This window comes from Apteryx mantelli, chromosome 36, assembly GCF_036417845.1.
Source record: "Apteryx mantelli isolate bAptMan1 chromosome 36, bAptMan1.hap1, whole genome shotgun sequence".
Classification (NCBI taxonomy): domain Eukaryota; kingdom Metazoa; phylum Chordata; class Aves; order Apterygiformes; family Apterygidae; genus Apteryx; species Apteryx mantelli.
Genome location: NC_090013.1, coordinates 248,638 through 261,569, shown reverse-complemented (window position 1 = coordinate 261,569; position 12,932 = coordinate 248,638).

The window sequence follows — 12,932 nt, the reverse complement described above, 5'->3', positions numbered from 1 at the left end:
TGTCAGTGTAATCCGTCCGTTAGAGTTAATATGAACTTTTCTAATAGAAGCTCATGATGAAGAGAAACCTTCTAGGAATCCAGCATCATCCCTGGATGCTCTATTAATGATTAATGGCAGGCTGTCTTTCGAAATAAAGGCTTTAGACATGATTGAGAGGGAGGTATGTACCCTCCCAATTCGCTCGGTTATTTTGCTGCTGATAGTGGCGCTTGAGAAACGAGAGAGAGATGAGAGAAACGTCACGGGACGAGGGCGTATCGGAGGGGCTGCTGGCACAGGGCCACCAGCTCAGCACCACTCCTGTAATACTGCTGCTAATTGCATTTGGGCTGGTTTGTATTAGCGGCTCGATTTCTCAGCCCAGGTTCCCACCATCCAAAATATCAGCGCCCATGAAACAAGGATTTGCTCACCGCTGTCGCAACAAGATTTAGGATCAAAGTATTAGCACGAGCACCAGGATCCTGTCCACCCAGCAGGAAGGACTCATCCCAAGCTCCTTATCTCTGGATTGCCCGTGGGGCGGCAGATCCTCGTACCTCTCTCCACCGGGAGCGAGAAGCTGAAACTGCCCGTGTGAGGTCACAGCAGGGCTGTCCGGCATCCGCAGAGGGGCTGGGCGTGACATGAGCATGAGCCATCAGCAAGCGTCCACAGCCTCTGGGACTCACCTGGGCAGGGCAGGCAAACGCAGAGGGTTTCTTCAACGTTGCCACTAGGAAATGCCCCCAGGACCTCCCGGGCAGGCAGCAGGGCTGACAGGTTAGATGAGGCGTGGGAAGCCAGGACTGGTCCTCCCTCTCTCCCCGAGGCTCTGCCCAGCTCTCAGAGGCCACTTCCTCCTCTGCTTCAGCTTCCCGGACTGCAGAACAGGGAACGAGCAGCCTGCAAACACCAGTGGCTACTTCTGAGGCACTTGGGTAAATGGAGCACCCATGCATGTGACATGGGGCTTTGCAGCTTATTCGCCTCTCCACCACCCCTGCAGGGGCTGCAGGATGTTTATTCTACTCAAAATTTTTAAGGCTGGCTGAGAACTCAGAATCGTGGATTTGGGTTAAAGGAGATGGTCATTTTGTTTCTCTAAATTGTTTGCTGGAATAAGAGCAGAACTGCTCATGCAACAAGGTGCAACAACAGCAAAAAAAAAAAAAAAAAAAAAAAAAAAAAAGTGCTTGCTAAAACGCTTGCTAAAAGGCTTGCTATTTCAATCCAGAGTCCCAGGCAATGAACCAAGGCAGATGAAGGAGGATTCAGAGTGCCAAAGATCAAGCCATCATAATATCGTCAAATCTGGGATACTCGAGAGGAATTCGCGTGTGGAGACAGCAGCGCGGAGCAAACCTGACAAAGGCCAGTGCAGAAGGGAGAAGAAACCAGCAGCAGAAAACGGGCTGGAATCAATGACTGTCGAGAGCAATTACAGCAGAGAGGGCAGACGGGGATGTGTGCGCCAGCACCAGAGGAGCGGCACTGCGGCAGGCCGGCAGAGGCAGAAGGAAGGAGAGGGGAAGCAAAGGAAGGAGGAACGGGAAGAAGCTGGACCCGGGCCAAACCAAGGATCTGCCCTGAGACACGGCTCCGTCTGCACCCCTGCTGCGGTGGCGGGGCGGGAGGGCAGCGCGAGCGGGAGCCAGTGCAGGCTGCCGCCCGGCGCAGAGCAAGGACAGCTCTCCAGCTGCAGCGCCAGCCCTGCTTTGCTCCCTGCTTTGCTGCTCTCCCTGCATTTCTCGGCACTGCAGCCCCCACCGGTGAAATGCATCCACCCTGCGCGCTCAGAGCAAGGCCCCTGGGTCGGGGACTCCCGCCGCCCCGTGCCTGCGCAGGGACCACTCTCTGTGGGGTCTGGATGGCAGCTGGCCCAGCGAGGCCCAAAGTGCACTTGGCGTGCCAGCCGCTGTCCCAAACAGGGCGCAGGGACAGCCCTGGGACCAGGAGCTCCAGCAGGACGCAGCATGGGGCTGCGGTCCGAAAGGGATGACTCCAGCGCAGCCTGTGGGAACAGGGGCATCTCCAACCTCCGTCCTTCAGGAAGGACTTGGGTTGGAGACCCCTACCTTCCTTCCAGCTAGCTCCAAGAACAAATGTCTGTCCCAAGGGAGATGCAAACAGAAGGAGGCACTTTCAGCCTTAAAGCAAGCCCTCGTGTCTTGATTAAAACTTTGAGCAAGCTCTGGGGCTGACAAGATCTCTGCAGAGGCCAAACAAGATGATTTAAATTGTGAATAAGCTGTTAGCTTCCAGATCAAGCTCTGTTACACAGGCACAAACACTGAAAGGAACAGGAAAACTTAACTCTCTCCAGCTCCCCACAACTCCCTCTGTGTCTGGCAAAGCTAAGCCTTTAGAGGAAAGAACAGGAAAGAATTCGGGGGGAAAACATTGCAACGGCTCCTCAAAACAGGGCTGCGCAAGGAGCGAGTGACTCAGCCCCAGCTGCGCGTGTGCTGCATAGGAAGGAGGCTGTGACGGAGAGGGAGCGGCGGCAGGGGAAGGGCTCCTCCGTGCAGCAGCCGCGCAGCGCGAGCAGGGTCCAGGGAGCCGGCTGCAGGCACAGCAAGCTCTGCTTAAAGCATCCACCTACAGCCCGATAACTAGGGACGCCTTCAGCAGAGCAACTGGTGCCTCCGAGCTGTCCCATCCTAAAGAGGACACCCAAGTGAGCCCAATGGGTCACCCAGAAGTGCCTGTTTCTCTCCGCTGCTAGACGCAGGGTGTCTGGACAGCCAGCTGCAAGGCAGCAGTGTGAGGTGAACCCCGGCTGGAAGGTGCCAGTGTTCCTGTGCTGTAGCCAGTGCCTAGCGCAGCTCCCCATGGCCGCTGCACCAGGTGGACGGGTGCGACAGCTGATTGGCGAGCCCTGAAACGAGGTAACTGGTCTCAGGCCAGTTGCTGGCAGGCAAATAAAGCCATGACAGTCATCTAGCACTAAACAGGCTTCTCTTGGCAGCCGCGGCTGTACGGTCTGCGTGGCCCATCCGCTCCCGCTCCATGAGCGGGCTCCCAAAGGACTCCCAGCTGCGGGGCAGCCCCTGCTCCAGCGCCCCAAACTGCAGCGCAGAGCAACATCCCCACGTGGGACCCGACCTCCTGCCGCAAGCCTTGCAAAGCCACAGGCAAACTGGAGCAGGTGGTTCTGCAAAGACAGAAGGGAGTGAGAGCAGACAGACACAGTCCTGGGAAAGACCTCCCAGTACCACAAGGATGCTCCAGAAGAGATGAGGTTGGAGAGGAAGAGAAGGGAACTAATTCATCCTAAGGAGCCAAGTGATAGATAGCACTGCCTGACCTCCCCCTCCGCTACACGTCTTTGCATTACAAGCTCAATTTTTAGTCTTGCCTTCCATGGAAGATGTAAACCCCACCTGGCCCTGGAGTTTCCAGTAATTCACAGGTTTCCCTCTCTGCCTGCCCATCGCCAGAAACAATCAGAGTTGTTTTGTTCAAATTAAGGCTTCCCTGAGGACCATAACCTGGCTCCTGCTCTGTAGATTTACAGCTGCTGGAGAGGGATAAAAATGCTTCTTTGACGCCAAGTGCTCCCAGTAGGAAGCCTTGATGTTTGGGTAATTTTGTTATCCATGCACTAGCAGCCCCCCTCCTGCTGGTTTGGCTCTTTCAGCACTTTGCATAATAAATAAACCACAAGAAGCAAAGAATTTTTACCCCTTTCATCCAGACGAAGGCTCGTGAGACTCAGATGCCTCCACTGGAACAGGGCAAAGCAGAGAGTGAAAGGGATTCCCTACCACACAGCTCAGCAGAGACACAGGGCAGGGAGTGGTAGACGTTCTCCCGCCAGCAGCGGGGGATCTGAACCATCACGAGATTTGCCACCTTCTCCTCCAGAAGCAACACACAGCTCTTTACCTTTGCTTCTCCAATACCAGCATCTACAGCGTTCACCAAAACAAAACACTCCACTGCACAACAGCTCTCCCTGAAGAGAAGATGCAAGAAAGAATAAGCCTCGTGACAGATGTTACTCATGCCCAAACCCACCAAACAGCTAAATCGACCTACTCAACCAACTGCTGCAGCTGCTGAATTATGTAGAAAGACGGTCATGACTTTTTGCCCCGGCAAACCATCTAGGCGCTCATGGTTGTAGACACAGTCAGACCGTGAACCAAACCAATACCCAAGGCTGAAAATAAACCCTGTGACATTGCTGAAAAGCCATTAAATTGCAGCCTCCTTCTTCAAGTAATGGAAGGAGCCAAGTGGAGATGCAGAAACACCTGCCCAAGTTCAAAGCAATGCTGCTTTTGCCCACACAACCCAGAATCCCAGGGCCTCATCCTGATGGAGCAAGCACGCTCATTCTGCATTAGCAGCACATTCCCTGGAAGTAATAAAAGCCCCTCAGGTCATTAATATGGAAATGTATTCCCACTCCACGGCAGTGAGATGTTTGGGCAGATTGGAAGCAGCTTGCTGAGATTCGCTTCTGAATGTGTGGACATTAAAGCCTCCCATTACAATGTTGATGATTTCTTCCCTTTTGATGAATAGCCTGCCATAAATAGACTCTGATTAATTGCGGCTGCACTTGGAGGGCTGGAAATGCATCATTTGCTGCTATGGATTGGGATAATGGTCATCATTTGCCTTTGAGAGCCATTCAGCAGGAGAGGGGCTCAGCTCTGCCTGGAAGCCAGGTGGCTGGGTTTAAGTTTTTGCGCCAGACAGCGCCTTGTTCACACACACAGCTCCCAACAAAGCGCTTGGGTGCCTCATTGCAGGCTCTCCGTGAGCTAATTGCTGGCTATTTCCAATGCTCACTCTGATTAATTGTCTCCAAATGGGGCAGAATAGCCAGTACAGGCCAAGTGCTCTCATGGGACTGGCAGGTTTAGAGAAGTGAACTGCAGGGGGGGGGTTCAGGAGTGCACAAACTCGCCCCAAACTCGCTCCCTTTGCCTGAATCACCCCTTCCCCCACCTGCATGCATGCACGTGCATGCACACATGCGAGTGCCCGGGCCCACTAATGACAAAAGTACTGCTCGCCGAGCCCTGGTCCCCTTCGCCTCCAGCCCCGGCCCTCTGGCTGTCCTCGAGGTTCTGCCAGTGTGGAGCGGCACGAGCACTGCAACGCCGGCTGCTGTCGCAGTCACCCTGCCAGCCCTTCCAGGGTTCTCACACGCTGCACAGAATTAATAAATAATGCCAAAACATTTGGGTGTTTTGACAACTCGCTGAGCTCTCCCTGAGCGCAAGCAGGGAAGGGAGAGACAGCAGTGCTGCGCAGGACCCGCTGCACGCAGCCCTCCTCCTCCTCCTCTTCCTCCGCCTCCGCAGCAGCAGGCTCAGGAGTTGCCATGGAAACCGCTGGGGCTGTCAGGATTCAGTGCCCTGGGATGCAGCGGAGCATCGGCACCGGCTACAGCCGGCACAGGCAGTGCTCTGCTGGCTCTGCTCCGGGCTGTGCCCGCTCGGCCCCGCACAGGGTCGCGTCCGGCCGCCGAGTGGAGCCCGGGGAAGCCGCGGCCCCTCCGCTGCCAGTCGGACAGCGGAAAGCCATTCCCCACCTTGCACAAGGTTTATTTATTCCCTGCTCGTTAAGGGGGGCAAAACGCTCCCCCCCCCCCTACTGCTGCAGGGTTTGCATTGGTGTCTCCCCACGTCCCGGCAAGGCGGGAAATCGCTGCTGGCACTGGGCCGGGCCGCCAGTCCCCGGGACAGAAACCCCGGCAGGCGCAAAGGGCAGAGGGGAGTTTCCAGCTCTGCTGCCTCAGCGGAGGCGAATGACGTTGCACTGATTCAGGCACCCAAGTAGATTACGGCAAGGCGGCGCTGCTGTGAGGAGCAAAGGGCAAGTGCGGAGGCAGCAGCGGGCCTGGGCTGGATGACAGCAGCGACGGGGAACCACACAGCCGAGGGCTGCAGCGGCACCTCCCGCATCTCGTTTTGTGAAGGGGAACAAGGGAGTAACAGATTTCCAGGTAGTGAAACAGCGGAGGATGTCGGCAAGCCAGCCAGCAGCCCGCACGAAGAGCAGCCAGGCAGAAAGCCCTGTTCAGAGCAGCCCCATTTATCAACCCAGCCTTATTAACCCAAGGATGAGAAACCCGGTCCACAGCAGGGACTTCTCCGGGGCATCACACTTAGATGGAAGCAGCTCACGGAAAGCCCCTGCCGCTCCTCTCCAAGGGAGCGGAGGCAGAGCCAGCCGAGCCCGAGCAGAACAGCCCTCGCGGGCCCATCCACAGCCACTGGCTGAGCTCGGACATGCACCTGAGGCGGCCGCGAAGGCACAGAGACCCCACCTCACCCTTTGGTAAGCTGTTTCAGTGGTTAACTACCCCTGCTATTAAAAAAGGGGGTGAAAAAAAAAAGTTCCCTATTTCTGGTCTCAGCTTATCTAACTTCATCTCCAATCACTGGCTCTTGCTCTGCCCTACATTTCCAGCTAACGGTTTCTAAGCACAGCGGCCAGGAAAGTGCAGCGTACATGGAGGGGAATGAGAGAAGAAAAGAAGGAACTGGAAGAAATTAAAATGTTATCACAACCGAAGCAAGCAGGATCTTTCTCTGCCGAGCCTCATGCGCCCTGAGCGTCTCGTGCTGGGTAGTCTATGTCAGACTCCTGGAAAACACACAGACGAGCTATAGCAGTTTATTACCGTCATGCATTTATTCAATAGTCTTATTTTTATAGCAAATGTGTAAGGTGCTGACGGACCGTGGTCCTCGGTCCCCCGCAATGGTGCATGCCCAGCTTTGCGGGGCACACGTCCACCGCATTCGACAAGCGGGCAGGCCGGCAAGCACTGCCTCAGCCCTCCCCAAACAGAATGATCCTTCCCAGCTATTTTTTTTTTCCCAGTGCTGCAAATTTTGAAATATTTGTTTGAAGGTAGCAGGTTTAATGGGCCAACTGAAAACCGTAAGAACAGGCACTAATTGGCTCAGTGAAAAGCGAAGCAGGCAGAGTCCTGACTCTGGGTGTCCTGCAGCTCCCGTCACTCCTGTCAATTCACTGGGGCTGGCGAGAAAGCGCAATGAGCAGAGCAAGCGGTGATTAATCACTACAGTCGCTTTAAGAACAAGGGGAAAAAAATAAACAACCCACCAGGAAAATCTGCTGGAAGCTGGAAAACTTTATGACTTCTTTATCTGTAATGAAGAGGAGCGGATCGTTCCCCGCCGGCTGGCTGCCGTGGAGGGGAGGAAGAGTGGCCAGTGCCCTTCCCGAACGCCTCCGAGTCCACGGTCGGACAGGCGGCTCGTGCGAGCCCAGTCCCACGTCGGGGAGGGCAGCTGCCCTGCTGCCGCTCTGCTTGCCATGCCTGACTCGCCTCCCAAAAGGGCACTGCAGCCCCCCTGGGGACGGGACATGGGGAACCGGACCAGTAAACTGCAGACCAAACCCACAGCAAAACCCAGTGCCCCAAGCCATGAGGAAACCAAACCTTCCTGCAGGACACAGGCCACCTCTAAGAGAAGAGGGTGTTAGTCCGAGGATCTGTTCGCCCCCTGCCTGTGCATTTCACGTGTTGGAACAGCCAGGGAGAGGGGCCGGAGCAGGACAATCCCGGCGACGAGCAGCCATAGATTATTCATCCATCGCTGTCCTCCTGCCCACATCCCTCTGGAAGCAAAACTACATAAAGGAATGTGGCAGTGATGTGTTTGGGACAGAAAAGGGGCTGCTTAAAAAAATAAAATAAATAAATAAAAAATTAAAGCTATGTTGGCAAGTCACGCGACCTCCCAAGAACAAAAGGCCTCTTACCATCGGCCCGGGGCTGGGGGGAGAGGAGGACCGTCAGCCCACGAGCCGGGCTCACACGAGCCTCAGGGCAAGCAGAGGAAGGCTGGACCCGTAACGGGGACAAGGGGACCTCGCTCAGGTGACGCGAAGGCCATCGAGCCCTGGGCTCTTTGTCATGTTTAAATGTTCTCTGAGACCTTTCATGGAAATGGTGACCTACATACTAGCCTGTGCTGGTGAACGTGAATAAAGCATGCTCACCCATCCATTATAGAGGAGCCAGGAGGCCCAGATCGCTGCAAGCTCCCTGCTCAGGTGGCTTCCTGCTGCTCGCGTGGGCAGAGATCAGAGACGGAAGATGCCCAAAGGAATCCTGCCTCCGCTGCATTTTGAAGCCAATTTCTATCTCCTGCTTTGGGCTCCATGCACACAGGAGCCCCTACAACTTACTTGCTCTCTCATAATTCACCACAGCAGAAGAAAGGAAAGCACAGTGGACCTGGAAGGGTCAGGATCAGCTGGGATTTGCCATGAAGCTGCAGTCTGCCCCCATCCCCCCTTGACTTCATGCAGATAAACCATTTAACCCTCCTAGCAGCTCGCAAGGCCAGGGCACCGGCGAAAGCCCTGCTGCCGAGTGCCCCAAACCCATCGCCTGGTGGGCCAGGACTTCCCACGGGGGCCTCTGCTCTGTGAGCGCAGCTACCGCCTTTCCAGCAGAAGTCTGCAAAATCACCCCCAAGGGGAACACGATCCTGCAGAAACCATGAGTGCTCTCCAGGCCTGCCCTCTGGCTCAGTTATCCCCTTTTCAGACACCTCACTAAATGCACAGAGGAATATGGCAAATTTTTCCCCATTCCAAGGCCTGCGCTCCCTCCACTCCCCTAGAAGGGCCTCGCACAAACCCTTGCGCCCATTCCCAAACTCCTCCGGCCACGCAGGGACAAGCTCTCAATGCCCAGTGCTGCACCGCAGAGACTCGGCAACCCGGCCCCTTCCAGCCAGGCCGCGGCACTGGCTTGGCAATGAAGGATGCCTCTTATTTAAGTTGGGAGTGCCTAAAAATAATTAGCAGGAAAGTTCATTACAGCAGAGCTAAATGCTCCAGTGTCGTCCTTGGAAGCTGCCAGCAGCTCTCCCGCAGCTGGCAGCGGCGTGCATGCCGCTCGGCTGCCCAAACCCATAATGAAACACGGAGGGGAGGCACACTCTGCAAATTAGATCCAGTTGATGATCCAATTAAGGTTATGTTTGCAGAACTTCTGGAAGCACGAGACAGTCCCTGGGCAGATGCCACGCCGAGAGGCAGCTTTCACAAAATGGCCCTGGAGGGAATGAGGGGGAAAGACGCGTCTCCTTCCTGCTTTGTACAACAGCTGCACCTAGAGGTCCAGGCACCCACAGAGCAGAAAACCATGCAAACATCTAACGGGGATATTGCTCCTTCCTGCAAAATTTGCAGTCTGAGCAACCTGTTCCCTCACCTGTATCAGATATGGCTCACAAAGCGCAGAGGTGCCTTTGCACACGCACGTGTATCACACCAGGCAAATGAGCAATTGTCTCAGTGCAAAGTTTATGGAGTCCCGGTGCTGCAAGTTCCAACTTCAGCTGGACTCTCCAAGCCCAACTTTGCCTCCCCCAGAAGTCTTTCTGTACCACTGCCTCTGTCAGGGTAAGAGAAAAAAGCATTAGAGACCAGGAGAGCGTAAGCAGCAATCATAACATGAAGGATTAGTCAGACAACTTAGCATAAGCATTAATTGAATGCAGAGAGACATCAGGCAGCATGACAAAGCAGCAAAGCAGGCTTGCAGGGATGCAAAGATAGGACCATTCTAACAGGATTTCACTGCAGTTGTGACATCCCTGGAGAAAAGGGTCTGAAGGATCAAGAATTTCAGTAACAGAGATTAGACAGAGCAAAAAAAAAAAAAAATCGCATTCCCCAGTGGAGCCACTGAGTCCTACTCTGCTTTTCTGGTGGGAACAGCAGTTAAACCCATTCTGGTATGTCCATTTGCCCCTCTAGATCCCACTTCCCACTGCCTGAAGGACAACTTTTTTCTCCCTACCTTTGTCCCTTGAGACTTGTCAGCACCATGTTGAAGTAGAGCTGCCCACCCCAACGCGTGGCCCTGCTCACGGACACGATAGCAGAACCTGCTGTGCTGGGCATTGCTCCAGACACCGAGCTCTGGGCCTCGCTCGGGAACAAGGCAGAGCAGCTCTGCTGCTTTGGCCCCCCCCTCAGCAGAGAGATCCCACCCTCTTTCCAGGTCTCCAGGAACCCCGACTCCCTCAGCCACTTCACCAGCACTTCTCCGCTTTCCAGGCTGGACCACACAGCTGGAAACAGCAGTGCAGGCACCAGCAGCACATCCTGACCTTTGCTCGCTCCTGTTGGCAATTCATTTCTCTTTGCCTTAATGCTAATCCTGGCCTCCACGCTGAGATCACCTGGCCCCCCTCTAGCCCATCTAAAGATACTTCATTAAACAGACTGTGGATTATTTCTACTGTTTTTTCCCCAGAAAATGCAATTTTTATAAAGCCTTTGTAAAAATTAATGTCTCAGGATTGAGTCACTTGATAACATATCCAACGAGAGCCATTTCAGCTTTTCTCTCCTTCCACTGGAGTATTACCAGACTCTTGTACCAACTTCACCATTCTACTTAATCTCATTTGGACTTTGGTCTACTAACGAGGACATCGCTCGGTCCATCGCTCCACGGTGCACCCAGCTGCACTTGCCAGGCAGGTGGCTGAGAATGCCATGCTTTCAGTGCATGCAGAATAGTCTGCACTGAGATGGAGTAGGTGGCCACTGCCTGTCCCCGTGCGAAGGGCCCACTGGAAGGAGAACGGCTGGGAACGGGCCACAGCCACCTTCACTTTTCTTGTGGGCTCAGCATGGCCCTGACGGTCATAAAGGGGGCTTCTTTTAATTGAACTACATATTTTAGTGCAGTGCGGGACATTTAACCTGCTACAGAACAGCCATGAACATCGCTGGCAGAGAGAGCTGGTGGAAAGGACCTCTGTGCACGGGAAGAGAGCAGCAGCTCTCTAACGGCCCATGACCAGCCTCCAGTCTGACTCTTGATCTCCAGGGATGTGACAGCCTCCTCCTTAGGCCTGGAGAGAAACCAGAAGAAATCCCTTAAATGATCCTTCTGGAGAAGTGAAGGCTTCAAACACGCTACAGTCAGAAGTGGTTACTGTCAGTGTCACTGGTTCAGAGACCGAGGCCAAGGGCTGATGCACGCTTCGAATACAGAGCCAGAGTCCCCTGCAGGACTAGGCTAGCCAGAGAACTGTGCTGCTAACCCACAGCTCGCCCGGGAACGGCACCAGGAAGGGAAGGGACCCGAATCCAGGCCATGATGCCATGCCAGATCAGGTTACTTCACTGAGGGCAGCAGCAAGCCCGTGTTCCCCAGCAAAAGGACAGGAGACCCATGAAGCTCTCAGTTTATGACCCCTACAAAGAAAAGATCAAGTGAAAACAGGACAGAGGATGCAGATGTGCTCAGCAGGAGAAGCAGGCTGCTTTAATGCTCCCCTGCAGTCGCTTGCTCCACCCACAGAGCTTCAGGAGACGTCTCATCGACATCGCATCGCTCACCTGTGCCCCAGGCGCATCCCTACGCTCTTCTGGAGCTCAGCCTGGGCCTGAGCAAAGGGACCCAATCCTCCCCAAAAGCTGTCCCGGCCTTTTCAGGCTGGACCTGCTCCTGCTCCGCACACACCCCAGCGGTGAAGGGGGCCTGCTCGCTCGCGGTGGGGAGGGCAGTGACGCAAATACCACTGCTTTTACACTGCTCATTTGTACTCAGGTTTCTCTCTCTCAAAGGGAAGAAGACCCCAAACCAAGGCTGTAATGGGAGAGATACCAGCCAAGGGAAAAGGAGAAGCAGCAACACGAAAGCCATTCCCGCAGCAGCAGTCAGCAGGGTTTTCAGCAGAGAGGCACTCAAAGACAGGCAGTTTCCTAGCTCACCTGCTCATCTTGCTTTGCTAGCACGTCTGAACCAGTTGTACACCCCTCCTCCTAATCTCATCATAGCCTTCCTGCTCTGAAAATCCCTGCTCTTAAAGGCAAGAAATACTACCAGCTGAAAGAGAGCAAATGTGGAAAAAACACCTCATCATAAGACCCCTGAAGAGCAGAAATGCCAATCCTGCACCTGAAGGTGCAAGAGAGCAGTCCATAGTCCAGGTATCAATTAGCTCTTTCCCAAATCCTGCTGGTCTGAGATAGCAGCTGCTCTATGCATACAGAGCAGAGAACTTCGCAGCACAGCATTGCTTGCGGGAGCACGGCGGGGGGAGCTACCAGTGACCAGCCCAGCCAGGTGCACCCTCAACTGCTGCTGCAGGAAACCACAACGCAAGGCTTGTTTCACCAAGGGCTGCTTCCCTTGAAGCTCTGCCGCACATTAATGGGTTGCGGCAGGCATGACCGACCCTCTGGGGTCTCAGCCTTGAGTCATCTCTGCAGGTGGGGTAATGCTAGTGGAAAATAATATGGCTCCCGGAGGTATAAACACAGACTTGAGTCACCTCAGCTCCACCTGTGGAAATGTCTTCTACCAAGTGTGCTCCCAGCCTCATTCTTTCCTGCTACAACAGAGTTTCCAAGGAGAGCAGAACCCGAGTTCCAAGATAGCCAACAACAAAACCGTGAGCAGAGCCCGTGGCCCGCCAGCACGGGGAGAAGATCCTCCTCCTCCCAGGGATCCCATCTGCTCTGCTAAATGCTTTAGCAGAGTCCCACTGCCAGCATGCAGCAGGGCTGAGCCCCACTGCATCACTGGACAAAGTGGCCTTTGATGAGCTGCCACCGAGAGGCGGCAGCACAGGACAGCTTTCCACCAGCACCACATGGGCCTGAGTACGGCCAATTCACAACCATGGCCCAAGACGCTGAGACCTGAGAACCATTAGGCCTACTGTGCAGTTTCCACCTTGAGCAGCACCAACAGGGTACCTCAAGGGCATTTATTTTCTCCCAGTCTTCATTAGGTGGCTAGTTGGAGCTCTGCATACAGCACAGCAGATTCACAAATGTTATGCTTTCAGGCACTTTCAGTGGTAGCAAATATCCTGTCTGCTGTCCACGTGAGAAAGGGGACATCCACAATCATCTGCAAGTACTTTGTAGAAGGCAGCATCTTCTGACAGTGTCCACCAGGACTGCTG